Source organism: Fringilla coelebs (assembly GCF_963513975.1).
Source record: "Fringilla coelebs genome assembly, chromosome: 10".
NCBI classification, from domain to species: domain Eukaryota; kingdom Metazoa; phylum Chordata; class Aves; order Passeriformes; family Fringillidae; genus Fringilla; species Fringilla coelebs.
In genome coordinates this window covers 1,898,945-1,917,532 of record NC_140036.1, presented here as the reverse complement: position 1 = coordinate 1,917,532, position 18,588 = coordinate 1,898,945, and the positions used below count along the sequence as shown (strand labels likewise).

General features: G+C 41.8%; 1 protein-coding gene across 1 annotated transcript in view; it reads right to left on the bottom strand.

The window, feature by feature from the left end:
• Positions 1-18,588, bottom strand: part of LOC311157390 (glypican-5-like) — a gene marked incomplete at its 5' end in the record, with an annotated part of 355,041 nt that overhangs the window by 234,946 nt on the left and 101,507 nt on the right. The gene's annotated exons all lie outside the window — the stretch shown is intronic.

Here is an 18,588-nt window from a genome sequence, read left to right as displayed (position 1 = left end):
CTGGGTACAAAAGGAGGACAAAATTGCAAGTCAGGGAAAGAAGAGCAGAAAGTCAGCAGTCATGGCCCTTCCAGTGGCTAACTACACTACAGCATAAACTTGGAAAGTCTAAAATAGTGACTGATGAAGTACTGGCAAACTAAACTTGGATTTAGAAACATACCTGCTGTCATCTTATTGCAAAGCTCCCATCCCTTCTTGGTGATTTCTCATGGGCAGCTCCTTGCAGCACTGACTCTTTCTTCTTCACAAAGTGGCCAACTAACTCCAGCTCCCTCCTCCACCAGCTAACCCCCTCTTCTAATTGGACACAGCTGTGGCCTGTTAAAGGCAGGCCTGTTCCTAATCTTTGGGGATCAGCACAGCTGCAGCTCCTCAGGTGTGAGATCACCTTCTGCAGTATCTTTATTTTCTTACACTCCATCCCCCCACAGATACCTGGAGCTCAAAGGTACACAGATTTAGGTGGAACATCTGCCTCATGCATAAAGAGCAGAGTCTATCCAGAGTTGGAAGGGGCTGTAATCAGCAGATAACCAATTCTTCCAGCCTTTAACCAGTCCATGTAACATCACTCAGTCCTCACTGCCCCTCTTGAAGCCTCTCCCAGGGATTTAGTATCAGTTCCAGAGAAAGCAAGCTTGTGTTTATCCTTTCTGCACTCTGCATCTCTCACTCCTCGTGTATCCTGACACATTTATTTGCTGTAACACCTTTAAGTGACAGGAGGAAGACAAATCCCTTCCCTTTCTAATCCACAAATGTGGATTCACTCTGTGATGTTTCACCCACACTTAAATCCCCAAGCAAACACAAAGAGACCACAAAGGGAATCCTGCTCTGGGTACCACCAATGACCTGAATCACACAGACTCCATCATCCCCCCCAGCATCCCCTGGGCTTGGTACCCTTTCCTCAAGGTCCCACAGCCAGGGTGAGATGGATTCTGACTGCTCTGTGCCCCCTCCTGCAGCCCTAGAACCCTCTCGAGTCTGCTGAGTGTTTCACCCACAGGTGTCACCATGATACTTTATGAAAAATCCCTTTGCCAGGATTTCTTCTCCTGGCAAGATGAGAAGCCTCAGCTTCTCCATGCTTTGCTCCTCTGGAATGAGATTTGGAGAATTGTTTACCCAGCATGTGAATTGTATTTAATTAATGGCCAATCACACCCAGCTGTGTCAGACTCTCTGAGCCTGTCACGGGTTTTTATTATTTATTCCTGTCCAGCCTTCTGATGTCTCCTCTCTCTTTCTTTAGTACAGTTTTAGTACAGCATTTTCATCATAAAATAATGAATCAGCCTTCTGAGAACTTGGAGTCTCAAATCTCATCTCTCACCTCATCCTGGGGACCCTCAACACTGCAACACAGAGGTGACTCCAGGCAACTCTTCTGTCCCTTTACACCACTAGAATGAAGATGTCAGCACCAGCACAGGACAATTTTCTCTGCCTCAGCCCATTTCCTCCAGGAGAAACACAACTATGTGAAGCTAAGACATCCTCCTCTGGAAAAACAATGTGGAGAACTGGAAGCTCTTTAGGCATGACAGTGACAGTCAGCTTTAGTTGTTTGATTTCCAGCCCAGACCAGTATAATATGCTGTGAGGAACCTAAAACTGCAGCAGCTGAGTGGGAGCATAGTGGATTAATCCTGACACATCTCCAGCAGCAGGGTGGGAGCCAGCTGCCTCACTCAACACCAGGCACTGTGTATACTGGTCTGCTCTCACCAGCACAGTACTGGCCTAAAATACAACTTTGGGAAATCAAATAGTCCATTTCAGTCCCTTCTAAACTTATGAAAAGGAAAAAAAAAACACTATGCAAATGAAAATAGGAAACAAAAAAGCCTTTTGAGCCCTTCAGAGCTGGACAGAGGGTATAACACAGCTGGGGCACATTCCTGCACAGGATGCTTTCTCCCCTGCACCCCAGGCTGCCCAGGTCCCCTGCAGCACACAGACCCCAACTGCCAGCAAAGGTCTCTGAAAAATCCATCTCAGATTTCATCATGTCACTAAAGTTCATGTCTTCAAATTACATACACCTCAAATCTTGTCCCTATGCATTTGAGACAGTTTCTAACATCAGAGTGGTTTGCAAAAGCAATGTGGTTCTCATATACATGACCAATGGAGAACTCCCAAGTTTCTTGTTTTTCCTGAAAAAAGATTCAAAGATACTGAAGTCATCATTTCTGTTGTGAATCAACAGTTTAAGCATCCAAACTGAAAACACCAACTTTGTTTTGATTGGAATTTTTGATACTATAGCAATGACTCTTTAGATTGCCCAGCTTTCACTATTCCCTCTGCTTCAGGGCTCGCTTTTTAAGCACTAGTAACAGTTCCCAGCATATCACATAAAACCACACATATTTGAAAGAAAAAAAAAATTCTCACTGGAAAATTTTAACCAGTTCTACTCCATTAAGAATGGAGTTGTTGAATAAAAGGGCAAACCACACTTCTTTTGTCACACAGGCCTTTCAGTGCCATGCTCAGCCCAGCTCCCCCAGCTGGTGCCAGGCCAGGCAGTCCCAGCAGCCCCTCTTGGGGGGTAATCCCTGCTTGGTGTATTTGTTTCAAATTCTGAATGAGTTAAACAGAAATCTGATATTGAATTTTAATTTTTTTTTAATGTGGGCTAATTTTCACATCTCGCCAACATGTGTATTTTTCTGAAAAATAAACAACAGAAAAGCCTGAATTTTACCAGCTAATCTGAGCAGTCACAAAGCTGGTGGCACAGATGAGAACACTCATGTATGAAAAACCATCACAATTTCCAGATGGGCCATTTATAAAAAATAAAATAGGGTTGTGTAAATTGAAGAGCATGAAGCACACCATAAAAAACCCAAAAAGGTGTTTTCTGGACCTGCAATATCTGCAAGCTACTGCCACAAGTTCCCACAGAGTTTCCCTCCCATCCTAAGGACATGAACCAACTGCACTTCCAGAGCTCCTGGATCAACCACTACCCACAGGAAAATCAGTGCACCTGGAAATGGGGACTGGAATGTCAAATTAATTCATTCATTTAAAAATTGAGTTTATTTAAATTTCATTTTAAATTAGTTAATTTTTCTTATCCTAATTTCAAGGTGTAGGACTAGGAATAATCAGGAATCAACATAAAGACGGACTGAGCCCATTTCTTGGGTTTTTAAACTTAAAATAAATCTGCCAATCTTAAATTACAAACTGACAGAAAGTCATCCCTCATTAATGGCAGGACCCTCATGTCATTCCTCTTCTCTCTGCCATGATATTTAAGCACTATCTTTGAAGAGTGAACATCTACAGCTGTAAACTGTTATTGCCCCTGCCTCATTACCTTCTGAATTATCAGTCATGTTTCACAATTCGAACATTTTTATTCATATTAAAGGTTTTTTTCTTAAACAGCAATGATTCCTCTTAAATATCTGTTTTTCTAGCCATAGCTGCATTTTTTCTGCTGTGAATTTTTCTTGGTAATGAAAAGCAGAATCATATATATACACATTTTTTGACCTCTTACTATTTGTTATTTAAAAGAATGACTATTTACAATTATTACAGAGGCTTACCAAAATAAATGGAAAAATTCTGATCCACAATCTTCTTGAACTCTTACAGCTTGAGTAACCTTAAACACTAAGGTCATATTTAATATATTTGATATAATCAAACATGGGAAAAAATGTCATGCCCTTCTGGATACCAAGAGAATTTTATCTCTCTAAAGCAGGAGACCTTTTCACTAGTCCAGAACAGTAATTTTCTGTGATTTTGTAATGGGAAGATTAGTGTTTAAAATACAAGATTTTCCCAGTGATGGGCTTTGAGTTTTTATTATTAAAATGCTGACACATTTGTGTCACCGTGACATTTTCTGAAAAATCCCTTTGCCAGGATTTTTCTCCTGAGAAGCTGAGAAGCCTCAGCAAAAAAATGTAAACAATAATTACCTGATTGCTTGGAGTGTGGTTTGGAGGTTGCTTACCAACAGGTGCATCTTTGATTGGTTCCATGTGAATTGTTTTTAATTAAAGACCAATCCCAGTCCAGCTGTGTTGAGACTGATCAATCACAGGTTTTTATTATTCATTCTTGTGAAGCCTTCTGATGTATCCTCTCTCTTTCTTTAGTATAGTTTTAGTATAACATATATCACATCATATCATATCATATCATATTATCCTTCTGAGAACTTAGAGTCAGATTCTCATCTCTCACCTTGTCCTGGGGACCCAACACCTCAGCACATTTGCCTGCAGGTTTTTGTGCCTGGATTTGTCCCCAGCCCAGCTCTGTAGAACCCCTCTTGCCAAATGACATCCCCAGCCCTGCTGTGCCCCACAAGTGCCACAAACACCCTTCAAAGCAGGACTGCAGTTTGCTCCAATCCAGCTGCCAAGTCTGAAGTGATGTGGGGTCCCAGCTGTGGGGTCCCAGCTGTGGGTTCTCTGGGTCTGCACTGAAGGCACTCCAGACAGAATTTCATGGTGGGACTCAGGTGTTTATTATTCCTTATCAGTAAAACAGTCTCACTGCTGGGAGTTCTGCAGCTTTTCATCAGAAGGCACAAAATGCCCAACAATCTCTTGTTCCAAGGGTTCCTAAGACTAAACTGTCCAACTAAGAGCTGACACCTGGATTATTTCCCTTTTACCCCAATAACTGATCCCACAGAGCCACAGTGCAGACTTTTCTGCCCAATTACAAAATGCCACCCAAACCCATGGAGAAGGAGGAAGAAGCAGCATGAAGAAGGAACCCAGGACAACACCCTGTGCCCTCCATCCTGCTTCCATCCACAGCATCCTAAAAACCCCAAACCCTCAATTTCTCCCCCAGTGACACACCCACACTGTTCCCTAGAATCTATTGCACACTTCTGTGGGTTCCAGTCTATCTTGGAGTCTGGGAAACTTTCTCCATGAGTGAGGGTCAGAGTCAGTGCTGCCCTGGGGGTCAGGGCACCCAGAGCAGACAGAGGAATATTCCCTGGGTTTGCACAAAGTGAAGTGAGGTAGTGAGAAACACTGAATTATGGGGACATGAGGTTGGAGTTTTCAGACCTGCATGTTCACCAGGAGCTCTCACTTGCTCAGGGTCAGCACTCCATCACCCCCACTAAAAGAAACCAACCAGCATAATTTGTGATTTTATGCTGTCCAAGCATCAACCAGAGTTTACTGACAACCTACAAAGGTTAAGCTCAATTTTATAATTAATTGCAATAATCTAGCATGAAAGGAAAATTCCATTGGGAGCCAATCCAAGTGAGCCACTTTAAGAGCTCTCAGAAAAATTAGGCGACTTTAAAGACATTGTAACAAAATCAATTAAAAGATTTTATTCAAATTTCCTTTTAATCTCTTTTCAAACTAATTACAGTATATTGAAATGATATTGCCTGCTATTGTGTTTACCATTTATACCCATTCTTAAGGGAAAGCAATTATCCAAATATTCCTGGAATTTCTTTTATCACTGCAAGCTTAAAATGTAACAAAGCAAAACCCTTCCCAGTTTCAAAGGTTCCATAAGGTTCAATAACCAAGTACAAGAAGTAGCAGAGACAAACTGTAAAAACACATAAACACATGCAAAAAAAGGAAATTCTTTCAGGGCTGCCCCAGGGTGAATCTAAAGCTGGGCAGCAATCCCTGCTGGCGCTCCCTGGCACAGTCAGAGCTGGGCAGTTCTCTGCTGTTCATGGGGCAGTTTTTTCTTTCTCTCTCCCACAGCCCATCCTCCCTCCAGCAGATCTCTGCTGTCCATGGCCACTGAGTGTCCCTGCAGGGCTGATCAAATTCCACCATCCCATGGGGAGATGCTGTGCCCAGGGCAGGAGCCAAGCATTCCTACCTGGATACAATCTGCCCTGGAACAGCACAGCAGCCTTTGCCCCCTGCATTCCCAGAGGAGCAGCTTTCTCCTGCCCTGCATTCCCAGAGGGAGAGCAGGCCCATCTCCAGCAGCCCTGGAGCTGCAGAGGAAAACTCCCCCCTTGTGCAGGATCCTGCTGCAGCAGAGCCACAGCTGGCACTGCAGGAGGGCTGAGCCCCCTGGGATGGGGCTGTGCCCCCACCCTGACACACAGGGGACAGGCACTGCTCTCACTCCGTGACTGTTGGATTTTTTGTACTATTGCATTTGTATTTTTAATTTTCCTGGTAAAGAACTGTTATTCCTGCTCCCACATCTTTGCCTGAGAGCCTCTTAATTTCAAAATTACAGTAATTCAGAGGGAGGGGGTTTACATTTTTCTTTTCAAAGGAGGTTCCTGCCTTCCCTAGCAGACACCTGTCTGTTCAAACCAAGACCCTGGACTACTCAGGCTCAGTTTGAGCTGGCCCAGTCACTGAGAGCTGCAGGGCAGGGCTGACAGGCAGGAGGGATCATACCCACGCTTCAGGCAATTCCAAAAATTCCCATCTTTCCTTAGGCTCGGGTACCTCCCTTCACATCTTTAGTCAAAAATGAGTGTGTCACCTTTCTAGTCCCTATAGATGAGCCATGGTTTTTCATATTAATTTCAGCCATGTTGAGGCAATGCTGGCCTGTTGATGACGCCCAAGAGCTCCCCAAGACAAGCTCCCTTTCCAGCCCCCTTTTCACTACACGCAGCCAGTTTGATCCCCAGCCCAGCACAGTCCCCTAGGTTCATCAGAATTCACAGGATGGGCAGTGACATCAGGGATCAACATGCAGGGGAGGTTACTGAAAGAGGGAGTGTTCCTTCCTCTTCTAGCACCTTCTTGAGGCATTGCCAAAGACCACTGGGTAGGACAGACGGACAGACCCTTAGTCTGAGCCACCTGGAGTCTCATGTTCCTCTAGACACACTTATTGCAGTTGCAATTACACCAGAATTGCAGCAATGACCATTAAATAACTGGCTGAGTTGACTGACACTCATTTTTCATCTATGAACAAATAACAATTTGCAATGAATTACAAGGAACCTGAGCCAGATTTGATCTGTGGATAACTCACTCACACAATTCTCTGAACCTGCAATTCAGCTTCATTTTCAGGTTAACACACTTTTGTAGGTGGCCATCACCACTCAGGTATTCAGGCACAAGCCCAGACATACAAAACAAACATCCTAACAGGTTTTTTTAGCACAACAGACAGCTCTCAGGGAAGTGTTTTGTCTCTAGGCTTTATATAATGCAAGTAGAATTGCTTCTTAGCAGTTTTTGTATGTGGATTATACAGGATATCCAAAAGAAGGCAAAAAACAGCAACACAGAGCAAAAATAGATGTCAGGCTCACAGGTCTGACAGCTCCTGATCAAAATCTCCCTTTTCTCTGAAGGTAGAGACATCCTGAGAACCAAGTTTGAGGAAAATAAATAGGTGAAACATTCTCTAAGTGAAAGAGTTTACTCCAAATGCCTTGAGATAAACTGCTTCTGCTGTTTCAAAACTGACATCTGAGTTATGTTCAGGGGATAGTTTAATATGTTATACATATAACAAATATTGGTTATTACATATATACATATGCATGAAAGACAAGAGCATTCCTCTTAGGAATGGCTGATGGTGCAAATGTAAACCAGCATTTAAGAAACATGAAATCATGCCTCTCCCATGTATTTATAAGAGCACTTATAAACCAACCCTGAAAACATCTGCCAAAATAGCAATCAAGAGCAGAAAAAAACCATCCATTTCCAGCAGAAATTTTAAATCCTTTTATGATTATTATTTTCTGTTCATCATTACTGTAAGCATTTCATTGGACAGGCAAAATGCCTGAGCTTTCTCCAAACAACATCATGAAAGCTGCCTAACAAAAATATGCAGGAAGTCAGAAGGTCATTATACACTTTCACATTGTCCTATTGGACAAAGAAATAGTGTAAATTTGAGCAATCATTAAATCAACATGTCAATAATAATGTCAATACCTACAGAGAAAGAATAACCTTCCATTTTTTATTTAACTAATATAATAATTAGAAAGGATTGATAAACACATTCAGTTCTTTTTTCATGAGATATATAATTTCAATTACAATTTACACCCCAATTTGTTGACAGTTGCTGTCAAAATAAACATATTCTCTCATGCCTTTTTTCCTGAACACAAATAAGTGACTTTAAATGACTCTGAAGAATTCAGTAACTACCCAAGACCTGTAGCAATTAGGCAGCACAATTAACAGGGCAGCAGCAGCCACCCTTTCATAAAAATATTTAGAAGACACTTTTCACATTGAGACAAATACATCACATTTATCAGCAAATTCTCAGACTTCTCTCCTGTCTCCCAAGGAAATCACTCCTCATGCAGTAGAGGTGTGTTACTGTCATATTTTCTGAAAAATCCTTTTGCCAGGATTTCTTCTCCTGGGAAGCTGAGAAGCTTCAGGGAAAAGTGAAAATAATATTATTTTGTTTGCTTCTTTTGTCTTTTGCTGCTTTGAAATGTAGCTGGAGATTGTTTATTTAACATGAGAATTGTAATTGTTTATTTAACATGTGAATTGTTTTAACTTAATTACTAATCCCAGCCAGCTGTGTTGAGGTCCTGGAAGGTTATGAGTTTTTCATTAGTATCTTGTTAAGCTTTCTGTAAGTATTTTTTGTCTATTTTTTAGTATAGTTTTAATATAGCATCATATCATATCAAATTAACCTTCTTAAAACATGGAGTCAAATTCTTCCTTCCTCCTCCAGGAGACCCTGAAAATATCCACAGAGGTGTTTTGATACAGCGGGAACCAAAACAGCCGCTTTTGTGCTCCTTTGCCTTAGGACCTCAGGAAGGTTCAGCAGCAAAGGAGACTGGGACCCTGCACAAGGGAACACCTTCAGCCTCCTCTGGGGGCCTGAATTATCCTACCTGGGCCTCACCTGCACCACCAGGCTTTGATTTCTAAATGTGTGTGGCAGGCAGATTGCCCTTGTTCACGTGGGGAAAGGATGGATGCTCTGAGCATTCACTAGGGTGACGTTGTGATGCTTGTACCCCCATTCAGGTGCTCTGTTGATGCTGGATATTGTGTTCTGTGCCTTCAGGACTGGCTCTGAAGAGTGAATGTTTTGTTTTGTTTTGTTATCAGCCGCTCCCCCACGGCTGGTGGGACACACACAGGGCAGTTCATAGTGGAGCTTTGGCTTTTTGCTCCTGCTCATCAGTTACTTTAGCTAAGCAGTCCAAATTTTCCCTGGACTGTTTTCCTTTCCCTTTTTTCAGAACCACTCAAACCTGCTCTGGATGGGTCCTGGGAACACCCAGCGTTTGCACCTTGTGGCTGCAGCAGCTGCCCCAGCACTGGAGGGACTGATAGCAGAGTGACCACCCCAGGAGAGACTTTCTGAGTTTGTCATCTCTGTCAGAGCAGTGACAGAGTGCTGGCACCTGGTATTGTTCATGTTGTGTGCTGGGGGTGCTGTGCCTGTTTAACAAACAGGTGCTTTCCACTTCTCTCCCAGGAATCCTTCCCAAACAGGTTGGGGGTAGGGGCTGTGTGGGTTTGCTTTCTGAGTGGCCCCTTTGGAGGTTTTCTCCCAAATTTGCCCTAAACCAGGACAGCTACAGTGATTAATAAAAAATCTGGCTCTGTTGGGACAATTAAACCAGTTATGTCACTTCACTGGCTGAGCATTCCTGCAGCTGAAACCTCTGAAGATAACAAATCTGCAAGTTTAAGTCCAAAGCTCAGATCAGACCTTTCAGACTGTACCTCTGAATATCAGAACAGAGATCTTTCCAGCAAAACAACTTATTTACTAGTAAGGGTGTCTTGTTTTGAACTTATAAACTTGTCAAATACAGGAAACATAGCCCCAAGAAAACTCTGAGCCTGCCTGCTCTGCAGGATTCATCCTGGCTGTGTTCAGGTGCAGGAATGGTCCCACTGTGCCAGCTCTGTGCTGGAGCACAGACCAGCCTGAAAACAAGGAATAAAGATGCTTAGAGCAGCATCCAAGACCACAACTCTTCATTTATGGTTGTCAGGCCTTTTTAATTCTAAACTTTATTTGTGATCCATGCTTTCCTAAAACAAAAACAACAGAAGGATTTGCTTTAAACCATGTTATGTATTTTTATAGATAGCTGAGGAATTCTGTCATTATTCACAAGCCTAGGAATGATTTCCTTGCTGATGTCACATTGAAATTTGTGAGATGCATTCATGTACCTCTCTGACCCATTTCTGATGAAGTTCTGCAACAAGAGCAAACAAAAAATAGCCTTTCTTTTAACTTGAGATTCCCCAGACTTTCTATCTAATCTCAAAGAACATGAAGGAAATCAGACAGGATGTTTTTGAGCTGGAAGGTAGTGAAAACTTCACATTATTACTTTTAAAAACACATCATAATCCAAAATAAGTCTCCTTTTACAATGTCTTTCTTAAAGAGAGACAAATTCAAGAAGGGACACACAGAGTGAAGTCAACAGTGAGTTACAGTCACTCCAAAAACTGTAATTGCATTCATTTCATAAATTCCCCAGTGACTGACTGGAAAAGAGTTACCAGCTCTGACTACAGACAGAATTAATGCCAGCAACGTTGTCAAGAATCAATCCTGCTTTATCAACCATGCAGTAAAGCTGCACATTAGCATCAGATCACATCAAAAGCAGCACGGTGAACATGTGTGGAACATTCAGCCCACTGAATGTACACAGAAAACTGACAGAAAATCTGGATCCTCAGCACACAACCTGAATTTGCATGGAAAAGATGTCCCAAAAGGGCACTGCACTGGGGAGCAGAAAATTTTAACTGAGCCAGCCCTACAGGTGAAGGCTAATGGCAGCCCAGAGTATTTTACAAGTGATGATGATGATGATCTTCCCTTCTCTCCAGCCCTGGCAGTGCCACCCCAGAACACTGTGCCCAGTCCTGAGCACTGCATGACCCTGTTTGAGTGTGGAGGTTGGACTAGATGTCATTCCAAAAGACATTTAAGAGATTTAAGAATTAAGAATTTAAAATCTGGATGCTCCTACTGGATGTGTGGATCCTGAACTGCAGCACAAGAAATCTCAGGAAGGGACCCAAACCAAGCGAGCACCCAAAGCAGAAGACAACAAAAAGTACCTAAGAATCTACAAATCTCTGTATTTTTTCCCATGTTTAAGTAATTTACTACAGATTCCCCTCACCCCTGTTGAAATCAACAGTGGAAAATTAAGATTCAGGGCTTTTGTTTCCTACCTCTGGAAGGCACACAGGGCTGCCCCTCCTCACAGCACACTGAGTGTCTGAGCCACTGCATCAGGATAAAACACCAGAGAAAAATCTGGAGGCAAGAGGACTTCCCAGACCAATGGGAATTGGGTGCAGTCAAATGGCTGCTGCTCAACACCAGCTCTAAGCACTTCCCAAGAGAAGGAAAAGCAATCTGAACTGCAGAAGGGAAAATAACTTAGTTAAATTCAGACAGCTCGTGAACAATAATAAAAAGGGAAAATAATTTGTTAAATTCAAATAGGACATGAACAATTATTAAAAAAAGAAATTAAACAAAACACTATCTAAAAGCACAGTGAAAGTTCCCTGCCAAGACTTGCTTGCCTAGCAAACCCCACAGTGCAGCATTCCCAGCACAATGACGTGCTCCATGAGACCACCACACTTCTGGGAAGCACTCTGTTCACTTCCAGTCTTTAATGGCATTTATCAGCACTGCACCCTTCCCACCTTACAGCCCTCACCTCAAGGCAGGCACTAACTTTGTATTTTATCCCCATTTCTCAGACAAGGACGCTAAAGCAGTGAGATTAACAAAAAATCTGAGAAGAAACCACGCAGGCAGGGCTGAACTGACCAATTCCTGACAACCAATTTCCTTCTTTGACAATTAAATCCCATTCTGAGCTGCACAGCTTTGGCAAGCTGCCTGCATGTTTAGATACTTGCCTGTCTCTAACTTGTGGATTTGGGCTACAAATCTCAAGAGCTGGTCTCACAGACACCCCCTGGCTCTGAGGCTGCCCTGCAGACTGAATGTGCACACAATCCAGGCATGATGCTTCCAGCCCATGGCCAAGACCACCCAGCAGCCCAGCATAGCAACAGCAGTTGGCAGTCACCACTGCAGCCCAACTCATTGTTCAGGGCTGTAATTAAACTGCCCTGAATATGCAAACTTGTTTCATTCAGTGTTTCACTCGCCCAAAACAGGAACTGGAAGCAGTTGATTTCAGCTATGTGGTCTGTGCTCATCTGCTTTTCAAAACATGCACTGGATTTTTCATTAATAACCTCTATTTCTTTACTTCCTTCAGGGCAGCAGAAAAGAGTTTAATTTCCCTTGTTCTCTAGCCTCTTGAGCACTACTGGCTCAAATTGAACCTAAATTAAGCCACTGGTTGTGGTATTTTCAGGATGAAGGAGGAATTGAGAATCTGACTTCATGTTCTTAGAAGGCTAATTTATTAGTTCATGCACTTATATTATATTAAAGAATGCTACACTAAAACTATACTAAAGAATAGAGAAAGGATGCAGACAGAGGGCTTAACAAGATACTAATGAAAACTCTTGACTGTTTCCAGAGTCCCAACACAGCCTGACTGTGATTGCTCATTAAGTAAAAAAAATTCACATGAAATCAAACAAACACCTGCTGGATAAACAATCTCCAACCACATTCCAAAGCAGCCAATTATTGGAGAAGCAAATCAGTTAGTTATTATTTTCATTTTTCTCTGAGGCTTCCCAGGAGAAGAATCCTGGGCAAAGGGATTTTTCCAGTGACAATTGGTCCTTTTAATACATGTGCCAAGAGACACTGCCCTCAGAAAGCTGTCCTACAACAGTGTAAAACAAAAGAAGAAGAAAAAGTAATTTAGTGTTTAGGTGGCTTAGTTTGAAGGCCATCCCTGGGCAAGCAGTGAGCAGTGCTGAGGGTGGGGAGGCAGCAGGGACACAGAGCTGAGGGTGCTCAGCCCAGCCCTGCTCCCACAGCTCTAACAGCAATTCCAACTCCTAAAGAACTTCCCTGTGAACTGACAGCTCTGCAGAGCCCATCACTGCCTTCCTTGCAGCATCCTCAGTGGCATTTCCAACTAAACCTCATTTGCAGATGATTATTGCAAACCAGCAGAGGAATTATTCCATCCTCACAGCCTGGTGCACACAGCTCACTCAGCTTTCATCTTCTGGCCTCTTCATTTAAGTGGGATGACTACAAAAATCCCTTAAAAGTTTTCATCAAGATTTTGGTCTTGCAGATCCTGGGGTATATTCTCCCAAACGTAGCCAATAAATCAGTCAAATGCTGAATTTTCAGCATCTACTGGGATAGAACTGAAGGTTTTGTTTAGGAGCAAGTTCTTGAAGCAAGAGCATGCTAGAGCAGTGAGAATAAAAGTCATCATCTGGTTGCAGAAAAAAAAATTAAAGCTGGGGAATACATACCTGGGGTCAGTTAATTACCACATAATCCACCTCAGTTACCATTCCATTTTCAATTTCAGACTTTTGCAAGGCAATGTGATTAGATACAGACAAGACACTTGTACAGTTTTATACCTTGGGGGCCAGTTTGGTCTGCTTCTGTGCTAATTGGAACTGGTTAATAAACTCTGCTGAAAGCATCCTGAGAGTCCTGTAAACATGAGCACTTTCACTATTCACTATGCATCCAGGATAAATGGAATAATAACTTGTCTACAGCAAGCAGCTGACTCAAACCCTTCAGCCACAGTTTAACAAACACCAGCAAACAGCAGGCTGAGAGTTGTTTCCCTAAGCAAAAACTGTTTAAAATTGCTAGTCCCACTGTTTTCTGATTGGTAAGACCAGACATGACAAAACCTGTCACCAGAATGAGACAGGGAGAGAAAACTGAACTATGAGGGAGAGAAAATTCTCTCCTGAATTCCAGATGCTTCAGCATCTCCTGGAGCCCAAATCTCAGATGTCTTGGCTTGAGATTACTTCATATAAGAAATGTAATTTGGGCAGTGCTTGTAGCAGAAATTTTTTGCTACCTTTATTGAAGTTATCTGTCTGCAATACCATGAATGGGAATCAAGACCGAACTCATTTTCTTTACATAATCATTAAAAAATAAAAAATTAAAATCTCAGCAACCTAATAAAACACATGGGAGGTTAAAAAGTAAAACAGGTCTTAATATAGAATGGCTGTAATAATGAAAAAGGGCAAATGAAAAGCATGCTGATTCCTGTTATTCTTTGAGCTACACCATGCCCTTGGGTAGTACACGAAACCCCAGATATGCAAAATATGAAAGTAATAAACATACAATTGCTCAGAACTTGATAATGATCTCTGTGAAACAAAATCTGAGGATTTTTGGTAGGCTTTGATGATTCTGAACATGGAATTAAGCTGAATGTATTTTAAATTAAACCTAAAATAAAAACAGCTGCTGGAAAACATGCATGACCAAATTCCTCATCTGAACACGTGCTGCTTTTGGCTATTTTCTTTTAGATTTTCAAACTTCACTCTGGCATTCTGTATTTTCAACTCCAGCATGAAGCACAGTACAGTAGGTACTGCTGGCATCCAGTTAAGCCAAGCTAATTTTATAAATGTTTGCCTGACGACTCAGAACCACTGCTCTTTCCATTGGTGAAGGATTACACCACCAAATAAATTTATTCACTCTGGTAGCTGCAATTCTATGTGCAACAGGGCCTAAGAAAAATACAGGCATTAAGGTTCATGAAGTTCCTCCTACTGCTCTGATGGCAACCCTCAAAGTCAAATAATCATATGGAAAAAAGACAGCTAATTAATTTTCCTAGGAGTTAATTTGAGGAGCAAAAAAAGATGGATTCCTAAGTGGAATTCTCCTGTATGAAAAAGATTTGTTCCATTAAAAAAATATAATACAGATGAAAGAAACTCAGGAGAAGAAATCACTTCTATTAATAAACCTATGAAAAATACTTATTCCAGCACAGCAAGCCTGAGGGCAAAATTAACAAGATGTATAGAATTCACTTCCACTTGTGGCTGAATTACCCAACAAAAAATATCCATGTCACAGTGGAAATGCCCTAATCAAATAAACTTTGAAATACCATTTATTTGGAAATCTGACTCCTCTATCCCCAAATCTACAAGGTTCCAAGGAAATTAAAGAGACATACAAAACACAGAGTGTTCTGCAGCACTGTGAATTAAATAACTCTCAGACTTGCCATGGTTTTGTTGATAAAACTATACACCATGTGTTTCCTTTGCACTTGGTAGGATGACAGCAAAAATTTGAAAAATTAATTTCACAGTAGTTCAAAAAGCAGTTTTCTGTCCCATATTCATTTACCTTTAAAACCTGGATATCTTAAAAAATAACTCACATCCTTAAAAAGACCTTTCCCATAAAAGCCTTTTTCACTTTGTTTTAATGTCCTTGTAGCATGTGCATGTCTCAGAAAACACTTCAGAGTGAAAAGCCAGATGTTTTCTTTAGCCTAAAATCAGCCCATAATCACTGCCAAAATAAGGCAACATTAACCATACCTAAAGAGCAGAAGATAATTTTTAGAATCTATCCATAAATCTGAAATGCCATCAAATGGAGACAGTAGGAAAAGATTTCCATGCATTCTGGAGAAAAAAATCAAAACCAAACCCCAACAGAGCCCACATGCTCCACTCCTGAAAACGCCCCCCAGCACAAAGGTGGGCTCTCACTGCTTTCTGCAAGAGTAATTCTCAAGGGTTTTGGGTAACCAAGTTACACATAAAGCTGTCCATGACAGCCATGGCACACAGAGGACAAGAGAAGAAATGGAGTTTTATTGGTGTATAATCCTCAGGAGTGAATCCTGCAGCTCCAGCAGCTGCCTACCCCCTCACAATCCCAAGTGTCTGCACCTGATCTGGCTGCAGGAGTTGGGATTGATACAATTCCAGAGTTTCAGATTTCTCTTTTCCACCCTTAAGCATGAATTTCCCTCCTCAGCCTTCCCTGGCACCCTGACTTGCTGAAGCACCTGCTGCCCTCTGACTGCCACAAGGCTCAGCTCTCAAGGGTCACAAACCCATGAATGCCTTGGGTTGGAAGGGACCTTAAAGCTCATCTTGTTGCACCCCCTGCCACGGGCAGGGACACCTGGCACTATCCCAGGTTGCTCCAAGCCCTGCTCAGCCTGGCCTGGGACACTTCCAGGGATGTGATTTATTAAAATGATGGCTATTGATCTAGTACGATATCCAACTGTGACGGACAAAGACTCTCTAACAGTTTAAAGTTACAAAGTGTGTGTTTATTGTGGGATGGCTCCCAAATACACACTGCCATTTACAGGTGATTACAGAGCCCTTTTATCTATACAAGTGTTGAATACCCAAAATACAAATGCATATTCATCACTTTGACACATCCCATTCCCTGCTTCGTATGGTAATTAGTTCAGAAGCCATTAAGCATGTGTAGTTTGTTCCCTGAAATGGGTCGATGGTCTCTTTAATGGGGAGGGGTCCCAAAAGGAGGAAGTAAATGAAGTCTTCCTCATTCTGACCTTTCTACCTTTTCAATGCAAATGAACCCTTGGTAGAACTCCCGTTCCCTGTCCTCAGTTGGTTTCAGATCAGAGGAGACCTACAATTGTCTTATGTTCCTATAATCTATTTATCAGTTTCTATATTCTTCATTAAAAACCCAGCTCACCAAACACTCTGTTGACAAGCAATCAATTATTAGTTAACTACTAACTCTTAACTTCATCAAGGCCTACCCATTTCTTTTGATTAACTCTAATAAAGCTTATCTCTAACTAAAACTTCAGCTCCTCTAAAATCTCTAAATTCCTTAAGGTTTATGTCTCAGATGGGGCATCCACAGCTTCTCTGGGCACCCTGTGCCAGGGCCTCAGCACCCTCACAGGGAGGGAATTTTCCTAATACCTAATCTACACTTACTCTCTGCCAGTTTGGAGCCATCCCTTCTCGTCCTGTCCCTCCAGGCTGTTGTACAAAGTCCCTCTCCCCTTTCCTGCAGGCTCCCGTCAGGCACTGGAAGGCCACAGTGAGGTGAGGTCACCCTGATCCCTTCTCTCCTCCAGGCTCAACAATCCCAGTTCTCTCAGCCTTTCCTCACAGGAGATGTGCTCCATCCCTCTAATCAAACTCCAAACTGTGGTGTTGTGAGGTGCCCAGGACGAGGTGAGAGATGAGATTTTGACTCCATGTTCTCAGAAGGCTGATTTATTATTATATGATATTATATTGCATTATATTATAGAAATGCTACACTAAAACTCTACTAAAGAAGGAGAAAGGACACATCAGAAGGCTTCACAAGAATGATCATGGAAGCTCGTGACTGACTCCTCAGTCTGACACAGCTGGCTGGGATTGCTCATTAATTAAAAACAATTCACATGGACCCAATCAAAGATGCACCTGTTGGTAAACAATCTGCAGACCACATTTCCAAGCAATCAGATAATTATTGTTTTAATTATTTTCTAAGGCCTCTCAGCTTCCCAGGAGAAAATCCTGGGCAAAGAGGATTTTTCAGAAAATATCATGGTGACACCAAACCATAATGTCCTGTGTTCCTGCTCCACTCTCCTTCCACAGAGAAACAAAAAAAGTGGCACCTGGAAGGCTGCAGTGGTATTTTTAGAAGGAACAAGGGCTTGCTAAGGAATATTTTTAGCAGCACCCAGGCTTTTATATGGTGGCCAAAATATTCCCTCCCTGCAACTCACAAGAAGATGCAGTTTTTCAGGAGTGCAGGACAGCACTGCTTTTACCACATCCAGCAAAATCTTCACACAGCAAAGCACCAGAGCTCAGTGCCAGTGATGGCAGCAGCATCTGACAGACACGAGCTCCCCCTCCAACCCTGGCAAGCACATGGAGACCATACAGCCCAGGTGAAATGGCACAGAAAATCCCACTTTCTTTGTCATTTTTCCATGTTTTCCCATAGTTTATTCTGGACATTTTACTCACATGTCAGTATCAGAATCTATTTACTAAATAAAACCTACATAATGTCAAGGTTGTCAAGAAACTGACCTTGGAATCAAAAGATTGCAAATTTTATTAAAGCAGCAAGCAAGCAAGACAATTTCTAATTAAAAAATATGCAAGAACACAATACCAACCATGTCAGCAAGTTTTATTAGAAATATTTTATGTTTGTCTAGACAAAAAAAGATGAAAAATTGCAGAAAATTAAAATTATTAGTTCTTATTTTAAAATATAAGAGGGGCTTGTTTCATCTTAAAATACCTTCACATTCAAAAAAGTTCAATCACCTCAAGTAAATGGACATAATATCTTTTTGCAAAAGTGAATTTAGAAAAGTCACAAACATCAGACTGCTCAGTTACACATAAAAATATGGATATTTGATGTCACATCACCAAAATATCCCAGAAAACACATCCAGCATGGCTCCTGCCACTGGGGTTCACCATACTTCACTTTTGATTCATTACCTGGAGCAGAACTTGGACCTTATTTAATAGTTGTAAATAACTTTACATCAATTTCCAAATTTGCACTTAAATTCAACTCATACACTTTGGGGATATCATCATCACTCTCACACATAACCCTTACTGCTTTCTTTAGGTGATGTGTTTGAAACAGATCAAAATACTTTCG